This window comes from Marmota monax, unplaced genomic scaffold, assembly GCF_021218885.2.
Source record: "Marmota monax isolate L192 unplaced genomic scaffold, Marmota_monax_Labrador192_F-V1.1 WCK01_AAM20220418_F8-fsc00007, whole genome shotgun sequence".
NCBI lineage: Eukaryota > Metazoa > Chordata > Mammalia > Rodentia > Sciuridae > Marmota > Marmota monax.
The window spans coordinates 11,498,868-11,515,786 of NW_026692781.1; the positions used below are offsets into that span (position 1 = coordinate 11,498,868).

Sequence of the window (16,919 nt, forward strand, 5' to 3'; positions counted from 1 at the left end):
TTGAATGTCTTGGACTTTCTTTTTTTCATACATATATACACATTCATATATATATATATATATATATATATATATATATATATATATAGTAGTTGGACACCATACCTTTATTTTACTTATTTTTATGTGGTGCTGAGGATTGAACCCAACACCTTGCACGTGCTAGGTGAGCGCTCTACTGCTGAGCCACAACCCCACACACACTCCCCACCCCGCTGCATCTTGGACTTTCTAGCCCACCTAGTCGGGAAACAGAACTCCAGCCCTGCTAATGTCAGACTGCAACCACATATGAGAAACTGCAAGCAGTGGAAGACTGGCTGAGCCCAATCTACCCAAAGAACTGTGCAGGAGTATAATAAATTGTTTTGAGATGGCTTACTTCATAGCATTAGATAACAAAAGTAGTATATATTGAATAGCAAAAGCAGGATGTCTCCAGCCTGCTTTATATTTGTTAAGCATTACTGTGAGCATGTTTTAAGGTGATTTAATAACATCTCAGATCAGTAGAAAAGAATTGACTTCCCTGGCAATGAGGATGTTGTCTTTCCCATAATACATACTTTTTGCTACATACAAAGCAAATGACCTCATCATGTCACACATCAGTATAATACCATTAGATAGGTGATAGTGAGATATTCTCCTTATTAAAATACACTTAAAGAATACAGACATTCCATCAATTAAGTAGATTTTTTATATAAATGCATATTAAGGTTCTGACCCTGATAAGACTTCATTTACACCAGTTATATAACATTCTTGCTGACTGTCTGCTGAGGGAATTTGAACTTCAGGAGAAAACTGCCCATTGAATAAACTGAACTCCAGTATAGTAGAGTCCAAAGTAATTTATGTGTAAACTTTGCACACCTCACTATGCAAACTACAGCTATAAAGAGCTGCATATCTACAAAGCCAGTTTTAACTGGTGCAGTTTCCTGTTCATAATAGAAACAGTGCCCTTCAGGAACTGCAATGCAGTGAGTAAAGGAAAAAAGAAATGGAGGTTTAAAAAGAGTTATTTTGAATTATGTGTGTTGATATAAATATTTTTGCATAAGAAAAATGCTGTCTGTACCCCCAAGTGGTAATAAAAATATATAAATATTTTTGCATAAGAAAAATGCTGTCTGTACCCCCAAGTGGTAATTATTTATTAATCTAATTAGTTGTAAATTGATAATTTTTTGCCTGTCTGTATTTTACTAAATAAACATGTATTATTTTAATCATCAGCAGCAGCAGCAGCATCATGGAGATAAGGTGCAGGGGTGGGGAAGGAATACTTATCTTTCCCCCAAACCACTGGATCTATTTTATTTTCAAATTGAATTTCATTCACATGCTTTGCAGATCTTTCCATCTTGTATTTATTTGAGTGGAGCCTAGAGATTTCATCCACACATTTAATTGTAGTTATGGTAAGGGTATGAAAATTCTTTCCTCTTCCAATTTACTGCCATTATATGCAAAGTTTCACTCAGAATAGTAGTTCCCAGACAAAGAAGAAATTTTATGAGTAGAGACTAAGAACTGCAGCTTCATAATCATATGCAAAGTTTTCCATATATAACACTGCCATTATAGGGAGAATAAACAAAACATAGAAAAATGCTTAGGTACAGAACTATGTCTGGAAAGTTGATTTATGAATATTAGTGTTGGGAGTAGAATATTAAATAATTTTCACTTTCATCTTTGTATTTTTCTTAATTATTCAAATCTTTTACAGAATGTACTTTTAAATTAGTGGGAAAAGGAACTGGAGTGTGGCTCAATTGTGAATCCACACACTTGTCTAGCATGTGTGAGGATCTACGTTCAATTCTCAGCACTCCCCCCTCCACGCACATAAAAGAATTAAGGGGAAGAAAAACTTCATTTTGAACAAACAAAAAGCAGAATGCAATGAATGGGATCCTAATTAGAATAAGATATATCTCATGCTTGTATAAATATATCAAAATAGATTCTACTGTCATGTAGAAAGAACCAACTAAATTTAATTGGTTCTAAAAAAACAATAAAAATAAATAAATTCTAAAAAAAATGCAATGAACAAAAGAGCAAAACAGGGCTGGAGTTGTGGCTCAGTGGTAGAGTGCTTGCCTTGCAGATGTGAGGCACTGGGTTTAACTCTCAGCACTGCATATAAATAAATGATTAAAATAAATGTCCATCAACAACTAAAAGTTTAAAAAACAAAAAAGAGCAAAACATCCTCATAAACCAGCCTTGCAGACAAAGTTTATAACATGCTTGAAGGCTGAGAAGTGAAAAGAGAAATAAGATTCACCAAGTTATTTATCATCTACAATTAATTTTTTTTTATTTCCATGGACTTTTGATTTGCCCTTTGAATAATGTTAGAATCAAAAGGAAACTTAAGATTTCTGACCCAGATATGGCAAGTAATTTTTGTTTGGATTGATAACTCTGATCTATAGGTAGTAGCTGCCTATGAGGCTTTGCTGAGAAGTATTCAGAAGCAGTTTCCCAATTTGGTAGAAAATGTCAATGTTTGAATAACAATGTCTACCATGGGCACAGAGTTACAGGATTGTACAGGATTGGTGGCACTTATCGGGTATTTTTCCTCCCTACTCTAATCTAAGCTACTATTTCTTAATTTGAGGGAACTGGGGGGTCAAGTGGTTAACAATGGTAACAGAACTAGCTATTGCTGGAACCAGAAGTAGAATAATGTTTCCTGACTCCTAGTTTTATATTCTTCTCACACAACAAATTGAATTGGACTTTTGCAGATAAATCTGATACCGAGACATACCTAAAGTGTAAATTGGCACATTGGTTTTGAAAGGGATTAATAATCCAATTTATTAACAATAATTATTATTTTTGTATATATTTCATATTCCCTGCAAATCAAAGTGATGTGATTTGGTCCAATATTATAAATCAGATAGTGACAAAAAAATAAAATGACTTGCTTAAAGCTCAAGAAAATTATTATCTGAAAATCACTGGATCCAATGCCCAGGCTTAGTCCATTCCATGTCAGGTATCATTAGATAGTCTCTTGGCTTGTGCTGTGTTTGCAGAGAGTACTTGTAGCAAAGCTCCCTAAAGATTACATTTTTCCACATTCTGTTTAATTAATTCCCTGTGGACAGAATGATAATGTATTTTTCACTAGAGAGAAAACTTGCAAACAAATACAAGAACAGGATTTCTGAATTTAAAAACTTCCAAGTGAATGCTGGGAGGGTCATTTCCAACCTGAGCCCCTTCACTTAATGGCAGGGATTCTATTTTTATCTTTTAATGAAAAGGTCTAATAATAAGGCATACAATATACTGACAAGACTATAAGCTATTGCAACCCTTGCAATTCTTCCAATAGATTAAATTCCTCTAGATGTGTGCATCTAAAAAGCCTAACCTACAGGTTAACTTTAATGTCAGTTTAGAGTTATCCCTCACTTCAGGGAGGACTCAGGCAACTATTCATCACATTTTCTTTCTCTTGATGAAAGATAGAATATTTCAATTTCAGGAGTTCATAAACTTTAAAAATTTGTATTGGATAATATATTGATTTACTTGCCTTTTTTTTCTGCTAACACTTATTATATGCTTACTCTGTATCCCAACCTTAATTTTCAGATTTTTACTTCTCTATGACATATTAGGGCTTTGAATAGCAACAACAACCCAAACAAATACAACAAATATTTGTTGATTGCTGGGTCTTGTGTGTTGTGGATCATGTGTTTTGCATAAATTTGTTCATTTAATTGTTTCAGAAAACCAAAGGTCCAGGTACATTATTACCCCCACCTTAGAAATGAGAAAACTGAGGTCCAAATATACTAGATAATTTATCTATGGGCAAGCCAGTGATAAGTAGCTGAACAGTCACTGACTTTAAAGTTCTTAAAAATGTGCCATGTCTAAGGTATGTTTCCAAAAAAATACAAGGTTAATTAGAATATTTGGGCAGAAGTATTTAAAATAGTGCCTCCCCCCCAAATCCAGACATTTTATTATTCATTTTAAAAAAAACAATAGTTGAATACTTAGGGGAATTATGTTGAAGATTCAATGAAGACCAAGTTGAGTTAAATACACATTCTGTTTTCAAGGTCCTTACAGTCCAGTAATAAAACATCATAATGGACTATCTTAAGGAAGTAACAAAGATGAAGACAGTTGATCTATTCAGCATATTGGCAGAGGACTAGAGTTTTCTCTTTTTAAGCTTTTATGCAAAATTGACACAAATTTCTTTTTCTTTTATTACTTTTTCTTATATTTCTTTCTTTCTTTCTTTTTGGTGCTGGGGATTGAAACCAGCGCTTCACACTTACTAGGCAAATTTTCTTTAAGGAAACAGAAAAAAAATCCCAGATTTTTTGAGGTATAAGTGACATACAATAAATGACACATATTTAAAGTATAGAGTTTCATAAATTCACAAACACACATTCATGAAGCCATCACCAAAATCAAGATAATGCATAAATTCATCGTGCCGGAAGTTTGCTTTTGCCTCAATTTTAATTCTGCTTCTAGGAAGAAGAACCTTGCTTCCTATCATCAGACAACTACTGATCTACTTCGTAACTACGAATTGTTTGATATTCTAATCATGAATGGAATCATATAATAAAGACTCTTATCGGGCTTCTTTCATTCAGCATAATAGAGATTTATCTACATTATATATATATATATATATATATATATATATATATATATATATATATATATTTATATTTCATTCCTCTTCATTAAATAGTATTACGTTGTGTGAATGTATCAGAACGTGTTTATTCGTGCACTTGTTGATGGACATTTAAATGTTGCCATTTTCTAGCTATTACAAGTAATGCTTTCAACATTCATGTACAGGTCTCTTTTGCGCGCACTCTCTCTCTCTTCTTTCTCTCTCTGTGTTGGCGGGGGGTACTGGGGATTTAACCCAGGGCTGCTGTATCCCCACTCCTTTTTATTTTTTTATTTTTTATTTTGAGTCAGGGTCTTATGGCTGGTCTCAAACTTGTGATCTTCCTGCATCAGCCTCTTGAGTAACTGGGATTACAGGCATGCACCACCCATGTACATATGAACAAACATTTCTTTTCTCTTTGAAGTAAATGGCTAGGTCATATGATAAGCATATGTTTGACTTTATGAGAATGTGCGAGACCTTTTTCCTAAGTTGGTTATACCATTTAACATTCCCATCAACAGTCTATTGGAGTTCAAGATCCTCCCCAACATTTCTAAAACAAGCTGGCATCGTTGTTTCAATTATATATACATATACATACACACACATATATCTCCAATATTATACAGATTCTAATTACATATATACATGCATATACACATATACATACAGAATTGTGGCTTTAATTTGCATTTTCCTAATGTCTAAGGATGTTGGTTATCTTTTTATGGCACCATGATTTTAATGTATAATGTAATATTTTCTATACATTGTCTGAGAGGAGAAGTTGTATCTCTACAATAAGCTTGACTGTTAACAACTTTGCTATTAGATAATCAAAGAGGAATTATGGTAAGAAAATATCATTAGCTAATGGTAAGATGACATAAAATATTCAGAAAATATAAAATATGCAGCTTCATGAAAATTTGAGTTCTTAAAAACAGAAACTATAAAATACTAAGTTTTTATTTTCAACTGGTACCTCAGAATTTCCTCTGCAGCTGGGGAGTGTAATTCAGTGGTATAGCATGTGCTAGCATGTTCCGAGTCTTAGGTTCAATCCTTAGCAAGAAAAAAATAAAAAGAATTTCCTCTGCTACCATGCACTGATGGACCCATTCATGTTTCCCGGACTGCACTGAGAAGCAACAGCCATTACCTGTTTCTTATTCTTCCTCAATTGTTCTTCCTTTGAAATCCTAGTTGTTACTATAAACATTTTTAATTAAATTGTCCAAAATCATCTATAAATACCCTGATGAGTTCATTGCAGTAGGTGTTTTGTGACAATACTGATTCATAAGGTGGAAGAAATTTGGTTTTGGTTTTTGTTTTATTTCACTAAAGACTTTTTCATAAAGGAACATTATAGAAATATTTCTTGCTAAAGCTTAAATCCTATAGCCTCCTGGAGTTAAGTACTGCATTGGCAGCAGCAGTAAATATGTCTTTTCAATTGCTCATTCCAATTGGAAGGTCAGATAATACCAACACTTGATCTTATTATCAATTCAATTTTTTAAAAAATTATGTGTACTATGTGAAGTGTCTCTTGTGAAATGAGTTTATTGAGCACTGACTATATACAAAGCTCTACTTCCAGATACTTTATATATGTCATTACCAATCTTTACAATAACCATTTTATAGGTGATAAAGTCTAGTTCACTGACTCAGGAACTTGGCCAAAGTTACATAGCACCATGATTCAGTAACTTAGCTAAGGTTCCATGGCAGAACTCATGTGAAATCCTGGCTTTAGCTCATTGCAGAAACCTTTGCTCTTTTCACTGGACAAAACTAGGCCACAAAATACCTCCCAATGGTTTGTGAATAATTAAACATTGTAGGAATCATGATCTACACTATAATTTTTGCCACTGACCTCACTTAAGTATATGACATAATTTGAAGGGTGAAGCATAATTTTATGCTACTGGGATATAATAAAGCTATATAAACTATGCTATAATTTTTACATTTAAATTCAATTTAAGATATTCATATGTTTATTTTTTTTACCTTTTCTGCAAATGGCATCTTTGTATTTTTTGTGGTTGTAAGTGGTTCTAAGCATAGCAAGGGGAGATCTACCAGAGACCAGAGAAAATGATATTAGGAAAGCTTGAGGAAAATGCTTTCTTTTTTCCACCTTGCTGCTTACCATTAACCCTCTACCATTGACTGAATCTGTAAATGCATAAAGGAGAAATTATAAGGGCCCCAAGAAACATGTGACCTATATATTATTGCTAGTAGTTCATGGGTGAATTTAAAGAATATTACTCTTAAGGAACATGATTCAAATTTTATGGCCTGATTCCATGGTCCAAGGTTTTCATAGTTAACTGCCAATCAGTACTAGATTGAATCATGGGACCTTACTCAAATTATTATTATTATTATTATTATTATTATTATTATTATTATTATTATTATTTTACTACAGATCACCTTCATAATTTAAAAAGTTGTACCCTTCTCTAAGAGAGTTATGCATTCTTCATTCACTGAAGAGTGAATACCTTGCTTCCCAGAGGCTTAAATAGAAGAGAGTGTGTCATGAGGACAGCTACAATAATATGTCTGAAAGTAGAAAGGCAAGGTAACTTTTTAAAAAAATAATTAATGTAAAAATACTGCAATATCTTTAAAGATAAAAGACTTGAAACGGATAGTCAAAAGACATACAGCAAAGCAGTTCAAACAAAAGGTAAGCTTATAAGAAGATTTGAAGTCGAAAAACCAAAGTAATACAGTGAGAAAAAACAGTAACTTCACCTATACATTGATCCTATTAAAGCAAGAAAGAAAACTTAGTTACCATTGTCGTCTTGGTCTTCATGATCCTCAGAAAAACAGGTTGTGTTTGCAGAAATACATTGTTTACACTTAGTTTGATTATCTCCAAGAAATTTTCTGTGAAGTAATTTAGTTTTTTTTTAATCAAATGACCATCACATACTCCTACCGTATTAATACAAATTATAGTTTCTCTAGCCTACATTTTGACAAGTCCTGCTGTGTATTAGTGTATGGGGGTTGTAAGCCTTAGAGATGGGAAGATCTGGGTACAGTTACATACTAGCTCCAAGTACATCACACAACCTAGGAAAGTTGTTTACCCTCACTCTTCCTAGTCCAAGGGTCATTGTGAGGCTAACTGGTATAATGTATTTAAAGTTAATTATGAAGATGAGGAGTAATTAGAGCCTTTGAATCAATTATCTGAAAATAAAAACTGTGAATAATGCTGATATAATAATGGGCAATCTACGAATACAAAATATTTAGTTCTTTTTATAAATGCATATTTGACATAATGAAAAGAAATACTGGTCTGAACTTGAGACACTGAGAGATTCTTCAAGATAAAAATAAAGGAGTTGGCTTAGACTTCAGCTCCTTAAGAGCTAGAGACTGTATTCATCTTCTCAGTCCTATTACTTTTAACTTTATCTATACAGAGACACTCCATAAACAATAAAGTTTAATTAGTTGACAGAATGATTGCTTGAGTAAATGTGCTGATTTCTAAGGTTTCTTTCAACATCAACACTCTGCTATGAGATGATGGGTGATTGTTTTGTTGTGCTTCATTAAGACACATGTATGAAAATATCAAGTACTGGTTTAGCAAGAGACTTTGGTATTTATATTGAAATGGGGAGGCTGAATATTTCTTCTTGTATATCTTTTTGTTGATAAATATTTTTAACACTCATTTTCTACCTACTGAGGAATTTTCCAACTTGCAGGAACTTGACCAGAGGAAGATCTCTGTAATGTAACTCATGGAATATAAGGCTCCATTTAAAAAATATTTTTAATAATGGCAGTGGAAAACAAGGAATAATTCTTTATGTTTGTAACTAAGGAGCCTTGCTGGCTGAATTCTGTAGTACTACTGCCAATAATTAGCAGACAGCATAAACATTTTCATTTGTTGGAATGCTAATGTCTTAATTTCAAATCTACAAAATACTTAACCCATTAGAGATAATGACCTCTACAATTCACTTTCAAACTGCTACATAATTCAGAATTATTTTCCTATTCCAACTTTACATAAAATTAAACCCATTCAATATAGACATATAGACAATGTAGACAGGATATGTTATATAAGCTTAGTGACTCACTCTAAGCCTGAGGAAGATCATTTATCTCAGCTTCTTGTCTTTAAGTGTATTTGTCAATGCCAGAACATGATTTTAGGGAACCAGAAAACAGTACATTCTCTGCCTAATAATTTTAATGTTAAAGTTCTTATCTGCTTTTCAATGATTAAATCCCTTAAGGTATATAGCAGACTATTGGCATTGATTTTCTTGAGTGGTAGATTTAGCGTTATGGGACATTACTTCCTACCTTATATATTAGTGTATTACTTGATTATTTAATATGACTTTTTATACATTTAATATTTTAATAATAATACTTACTGTTATGGTTTGGATATGTGGTGTCCCTCAAAAGCTCATGTGTGAGACAATGCAAGAAACTTCAGAGGTGAAATGATTAGGTTATGAGAGGTATAACCTAATCAATGGCTTAATCCACTGATTATCTGAAAATAACTGTAGGCAAGAAAGAATGTATCTGGAGGAGGTAGGTCATTGAGGCTGCCTTTGGGGTTTATACTTTGTCCCTGGTGAGTGAAGTGCCATCTCCACCCCCGCCCCGCTTTCTCTCTCCTTCTTGGTACCAGGTCCTGAGCTGCTTTCCTTTGCCATACTGTCTGCCATGATGTTCTGCCTCACTGTGGTCCCTGAGCTAACGGAGTACGCTGTTTATGGATTGAGACCACTGAAACTGTGAGCGTCAAATAAGTTTTTCCTTCTATAAAATTGTTCTTGTCAGATTTTTATTTTTGTTCACAGTGGTGAAAAAGCTAAAATACATATTCATTATTCAAACATTTTGAAAATATAAAAGGTAAAAAAAATTAAGAAAGTGGAGATGCTATCTGGATTTTACCATTACAAATTGTATATATGTATCAAATTATCAAACTGTACCCATAAATATATATAATTACAATAATAATTAATGAATTAAAAAGTCTCTCTCTACACTATTTTCCATTCATAGGTCTCCTCTGTTTTCTTCTCCCAATTCACTATTACTGAATTCTTAAAGTAATTTCAGACAAATACATATAGAAAATACTAATATATATTCTATTTTTTCCTTTTACGTATAAAAGGTACCACATAATATATATTTTTCTACACCTTGTATTTTTCATTAAAAATATCTTGGAGATTTTTCTATATCAATACGGTACATAGTACATTCTCATTCTCTTCCTATGCAAATTTTTTTAAGGCCACATAATATTCTACTGCATGAATGAATCACTATTTATTTAACTCATTTCATATGAATAAACATTGGGTTGTTTCCACTCTTGCTATTGCAAGTAATGCTGCAATGAATAACCTTGTACCTAGGTCAGTTTTTAATTTTTAATTTTATTTTTAACGGATAATAATCACATATATTTATGGGTATAATGTGATATCACAATACATGTATACATTGTGGAATTATTTAATCCAGCTGTTTACCAGGGCATTGTATGTGTCAAGTACATTCATTTGATATATTAATTTAAAAAGGGGTTGTGGGTCAAAGATAGGTACACTTATCAGATTGACAGATCTTGCCAAATTGTCCTTGTTAAAGTTTTACCCATTTATAAATTTATAAGATAAACTATCAAACTTTTAAATTTTGGAAAATATAAATGACCACCTTCATATTCATTGTCTATTTTTCTTTTTGGTTTTGGGGTTTTTAAATCTTACATATTTCTGGTAGTGCTTTGTATATAAAAGATATTAATATATGTGATATGAGTTGGAAGTACTTTTCCCAGTTTGTCATTTATCTTCTGATTTTTATTATGGTGAAGTTTCTTTTTTCTTTTTCTCTCTTTCTCCTTTTTTCCCCCACATGAAAAATTTTTGACTTTGAGTCACAATTATAAGAACGTTCCAGGTTATTAAGAAATTTTCTCATAGTTTTCTTCTACTAATTTTAGTTACTTAGTTTTTGTATTTAAAGGTATGATGTCTTCGTAATTTAGTATACAGTATAAAGCATACATCCAGTTTTATTCCAGATGGCTACCCAGTTACACCTGTACCATGTCTTGAATAGCCCTCTGTTATACCTGGTAATTTACAATGTCACTCTTTTCAAATCCTGTATGCATCTGGGTCTACAATTTCATCTGTTTTGTTAATCTCTGTGGACATTTATGGGCCAGTTCTACATTGTTTTAATTACTGAGGCTTTTTTTTTTTTGTACTGGGGATGGAACCCAGGGATGCTTTACCATTAAGTCACATCTCAGCCATTTTTATATTTTATTTTGAGACAGAGTCTTGCAAAGTTGCTGAGGGCCTCACTAAATTGCTGAGTCTAGCCTCAAATTTGTGATCTTCCTACCTAAGCCTCTGGAGTTGCTGGAATTATAGGCATGCCCCTCTTGAGACTTTTTATTGTGTTTTAATATCTAATAGGACTAAGAATTCCACTTTCTCCCACACAGACATATATATTTCTCTCCTTTTCAGACATTTCCTGGGTATTCTTCCTCTGACCTCAATATATATTTGAGAATTATCAAGTTTAAAAGGAAAATAAATTGATTTTTTAAAAAAATTGGGATCGAGGGCTGGGATTGTGGCTCAGCGGTAGAGCACTCACCTAGCACATGCGGGGCCCTGGGTTCGATCCTCAGCACCACATAAAAATAAATAAAACAAAGGTATTGTGTCCGACTACAACAAAAAAATAAATATTAAAAAAATTGGGATTGAGTAAAAATATTAAATCAACTTAAAGATGTGATTTTTAATAATTTGAAAATTTGAGACCTAGATATGTCTTTCTGCTCATTCAAAAATTATTTGAATTCTGGGGTGTTTGTTTTAAAGTTTTCTTTTCTTTCTTTCTTTTTTTTTTTTAATAAATGTCCTACCTCTTAAGTTTAGGTGGACACAATATCTTTATTTTACATTTATGTGGTGCTGAGGATTGAACCCAGTGCCTCATGTATGCTAGGCCAGCATTCTACCACTGAGCCACAACTCCAGCCCCAGTTTTAAAGTTTTCTACATATAGTGCTGATACATATTTTGTTCAATTTATTTCTAAGTATTTTCCTTTTTTTTTCTTGCTACATTAGATAAAGTCCTTCATCTTTTTATCTTCCAGGAGGTTATTGTTTGTATATATGAGATTTATCAGTTTCTCTATATTAATTTTGTATCTTTTTACTTTACTGAATTGTCTTATTATGTTAATTTTCCAGTTGAGTCTTGGGTTGAAAAAACATAGTCATATCATCTGTAAGTAACAGAAGTATTTTTCTCCCTTTCCCACTTTATACTTGAAGTCTTTTTCTTCTCTTCCTCCTCTTCCTCCTTGTCCCTCCTCCTACTCTTCCTTCTTCTTCTCCTTCACATTGAACCCATGGATTTGTGCATGCTAAGTGTGGCTCTACCACTGAGCTCCACCCCCAGTTCCATTGAAGTTTTTATCTTGTCTTGTTATGATTTCTAGGACATTCAGTAAAATTTTACTAATAATAGTGACAGTGAGCACTCTTGTCTTATTTCCAACTTCAGTCTGTAGCATTTCTCCATCAAGTAGAACTCTGGCTAAGTGTGTTTTATCATGTTAAAGAAGTATTCATCTGTTCCTGTTTTACTGAGTGCTTTCTATCAGGTCGTTGAAATTATGAACATTTTAAATAAATACCCTCAACAATATTCTGTTATTTTGACCTTTCTGTCCTCTGGTCCTTCAATCCCTTGTTCATGTCTCCAACAGCTGGTCCTAACCAGAAACCAGAGGGAAAGGGAGTTCCTAATAGTCAGCTTCCTAGAGCCCATGGTAGGACAGGGAAGGGTAAAGGAGTAGATCTGGAGGCACAGACAGAATGTATCCAGTATAGATGCCAGTAACAGAAAACAAGACAACCTCTCTTCATTAATTGAAAACAAAAAGATTGTTATGGGTGGCAAAAGTAATCTTCTTGAAGTTAATGGCATTACTTTTGTTTATTGGGGGAAAAAATGAAAGAAAATTATATGATCTTGAACATTTTTGCATAGCTAGTATCAGCATTTTTCTGATCTGATGTTAGCAGGCCTAAATTGCATTTCCTGAGCCTGAACTCCCTTTTAGGATTGAGCTTCTTGAACATAATTTCCCCTCTATTTATTACCTTATTTTAAAAACATTTTCACTCTTTCCTCAGACCTAAAAATTATGTTTTAGTGGGATGGATATCACATGGCTCAATTTTCAGCCCAGGAACCAGACACTATATCTTCTGGGAAGGATCCAGCAAAACACACCCACTTCCCTGGCACCTTGGCCAGTCTCCAAGAGTGATCCTTTCAGTCCTGCCTCAGATGCCCCCTTGCATCAACACACCTGGTTTTGGGGGTAGTGATTTCACCACTTGATGCTTTCCCTGATAGGCTCATTCTTTTTCTGCCAGATGTTTGGAAACTGTTCCAGACTCCATAGCAATCCTGGCTCTTTATTCGTAGATTACATTTTTGGGAGATATCATGGATTACAGAGAGGCTGGCAGACAAAATACAGAACCCTCAGTTACATTTTAATTTCAGATAAACAACAATATGGTGTTTCCATGTGCCATATAAGTCAAATAAGATAAACAAATGGTTGTTTATCTGAAACTTGAAGTTGACTGGTCCTCCTGTATTTTTCTTTGCTAAATTTGTCAACCCCTGTCATAAAGTGCTTCCCAAAATAATCCTCTACTATGCTCCCTGCAGCTACCTCCCTTTCCCCCAACTCCAAAATTTCTCCCCCAGAATTAGTTTCAGAAAAGTTTTAAGACAGCCCAGGAGGGGTGTTAATTCTACTGGTCACAGCTGAGATTCACTTCCAACTGAATTTTAATTTTAACCCCCATTTGCAGAGATTAATTAATCAGATCAGTAAATTTGTTACTTTAGCACTAAGGACATTTCAATGGTGGCTGAAAACAAGGGTGAATTATTGAAAAAATTAAATGTTGTAAGGTATGTGTAAGGGTGGGGTGGAGGTGGGGAGTTCAGGGTAGCTTAAAGGAATGCATGCAGGAAAAAGAATACTGAAAAAAATATTAACATTTCTGACAGTTTTGCCTGGCTGGAGTCTTGGTATTCTTTGGTGTAGTGCATGACTTGGAGCCTGGATCCCACAGTACAGAAAGCAGAAGAGGCTGTGGAGGGAACAACTGCTAAGCAACCAAGTACTGGAGGCAAAGTAGCCCAGGAGGAGAAGTAAAACCAAGAAATTTTTAAAAATTAGGTGCTTGACGTTTAAGGAAAAAAGTCCAGAGTTAGTCAACGATGATTGCTTATTGCAGGATTAATATGACAAAACTTCTGAAAAAGGAAGTAAGGGTAGCACGTGGTACCCTGCTGATATGTTTCCTTCCCAAGTACTTCTCCATTCCTAGCTTTTATGCCGCCATACATAGCAGGGACAGCAACAACGCTCTCCCTAAAGGCTTTATCTCCATGAAATGAATACACCAGACCACAGCCTTATTTTCTGAGATTGACTCTATGTAACTAGCTCTCCCAAATTCTGTGGCCTGAGAGGCTGAGAGTTTGGTCTGTCTTAAGTCAGATCCAATACAATGTTTCCACGTGCCATATAAGTCTATGCCTTAAGACTATTTAGGGGAACCAGCTTAGCAAAACCATTTTAATGGTCATTTTCCTATCCAGAATTTTTGTACCAAGCAGCTTGGGGACTTCAGTGCAAGGGTCTGCTGAAACCTGACCTGTTCAGAGAGGCAAAAGAGTTTTTAGCTGCCAGTCCAACAGGGTGGTTAACTTGTTTTGGTTTATCAGGAACTTTCCTAGTTTGAACACTGAAATTCCCACACCCCAGAAAACACCCCAGTCCCAGGCAAACTAGGATGGCCAGTCACCCTAAAATCAAAGTACCTAGGCTTTGGCACCTGAATATCAGTTTTCTAATCTATAAAATAAGATTGGCTGTATCCATTTGGGATTGGCTGACATAGTTTCTAAGGTAACTATCATATCTGTGAGTCTGTGATTTGTTCTCATGCTCCTGACCTTGCTCATCTACAGCCTATCTCCTGGAGAAAATTCATTTGCTCCAAGTCCTGAGTCCACATAACCTGATAAACTTAATGGGAGAGAGGTTGATAGGGTTTACAGCTGCATTTCAACAATGGCTCAGGGAGGAAGGATGTGGCCATAGCCAAGTGGCTCTCCTGGTGAGAAGTTCTGCTGGGGATGGGGTATGTGGCTCTGTGCCACCCCAGGAGGAAGATAGTCTTAGGCAGGCAGGTTTGGGGGCAGCCAGACCAGGAAATTTGGTTTGGTTTGATGGGCTGGTTTCAGCAGCAGGGAAGGAAAAGGCCATAGGCAGGGCGGTCTTGTCTAACTTGAGCCAGCTTTCACACTCTGACCTGAATAAAGTCAGCAGTTGAAACCAGAGACTGCAGAAGAAAGGAAGTAGTCTATTGATAGCACTCTTTTTTTTTTTTTTTTAATGCATTTGCTCCTAGCCTGTGTCTGTCATCTAAAAATACAAATAAGCAGCTATCATTCTGGAGAAGTTGAGAGTTCAACCCTGGAATCAACGCCTACTAACTTTATGACAGTGGGCAAGTAGTTGGTTAAATCATATGAATTTACTGATATTTGACCTTTTCAATCTACAAAAATAGCAATTCTACATGGTTCAGCCTGATAACCAGCTTTCTTCTCTTGGTTTCCTCCTGTATGAAATGTAGATAGATACCAATCTTAGGAGGACTAAGTGAGAGAAGATATAGAAGGTGGTCAGACAGTCCCTGGCACACAGTCCCTGCTCACTCATTGGCTATATGGACACCACCATCGTTACTAGTTAAGAAGCATGCAGGATCTTTAGACTTCATCAACTGAACCTAGGAGGGCCTAACTCTACTAGGACAGAAGACATGGACAAACCAACAAAATCTGGTTACCTTAATAAACTGTGGAACTTCTTAATCCCAGGTGAAGAAAGAATATGTTCATACCATAGGTTTTTCAGGTGGTTTGAAGAACTGAAATTTCATCCCTTTTCCCAGTCCAAACAATCAGTTGCAAAGCACAGAAAGGTCTTTTATCCTTCGATCTGGCTCTACTGTTGGGCCCCATCTTCAGTATTAACATCTGTTTATAGCAACCGCATCTTATTCAACTTAACTGTATGCACATACAATGTGTAAGCATTGTGAAGCTCACACAAATATGACAGGCTTGTCATTATCAGAGTACAACAAAAGTTACAATGGATTTCTCTCAATAACTAACAGGAAGCAATAAAAAGAGTGGAAACAAAAGATTTGCTGTAGTATTTTCATCTAAGCAAATACAATTTATTAACTTAAGCAAAGGCTCTTGGGCTTTTTATAGCTCAAGGATTCTAGGAAATAACTCTCTTACATATAATGAGGAAGTGCATCTTTAGGTCTCTATATTTTTGTTCCCTATAACATTCCTATGTTTAATCTTTTCCAGTTTATACCCTTGATGATAAAATAATCTGTTCAACAGGGGACACTATAGTCCTTAAGTCAAATGATGGCTAGGGGGATTCTGCTGACTCCAAGGCCAGTTCTTCCCACTGTGTGGATCCCAGATGTCAGAAATTTAAAAGAGAAAAGAGCTTTGAACTTGGCTTGGCTTAAACTCTCCCTCTCAAGCTAACCTCTTTCAAATGTGAGAAAGTTCAGTTCTCAACTTGCATTAACAAAAGGTGTTTACAACAGAATGCCTGGCTGTTCCTAATAATGGCTTTGCTTTTTGAATTAATTCCTCACTGATGACAAAGACTGAGCTTTTGAACTTCTGGGTATGGCTAGGCAGGGCATTTTTACTTGGCTTGGCTCTTTACATGGTAGAAAAGGCTTGGTTGGGCACCTGGCATTTGTGGCCAATAATTATATTACAATTGTTACTGTGCATTACCGAAACTTCAGTTTTGACTAAAAGCCAACTGTACTCTTTAAAACAAACATCTTTTGAAAGCCTAGTGTGCTTTTAAATGATCTTAAAAATCCATTTTATAAGGTTTGGTACAAACTAGATTTTTTTAAAGTCGGTTTTTGTTGTTGTTTTTAAACAAGGTTTTGCTTTAAGGAAGTATCTCTTTGCCTATA

General features: G+C 34.7%; 1 long non-coding RNA gene across 1 annotated transcript in view; it reads left to right on the forward strand.

Moving 5' to 3' along the window:
• The window catches only part of LOC124094484 (uncharacterized), a 41,087-nt gene that overhangs the window by 3,637 nt on the left and 20,531 nt on the right, over window positions 1-16,919 (forward strand). Inside the window, exon 2 of the long non-coding RNA XR_006852256.2 lies at window positions 9,420-9,525. This is a non-coding gene — a long non-coding RNA (uncharacterized LOC124094484). The remainder of the gene's footprint in view (window positions 1-9,419; window positions 9,526-16,919) is intronic.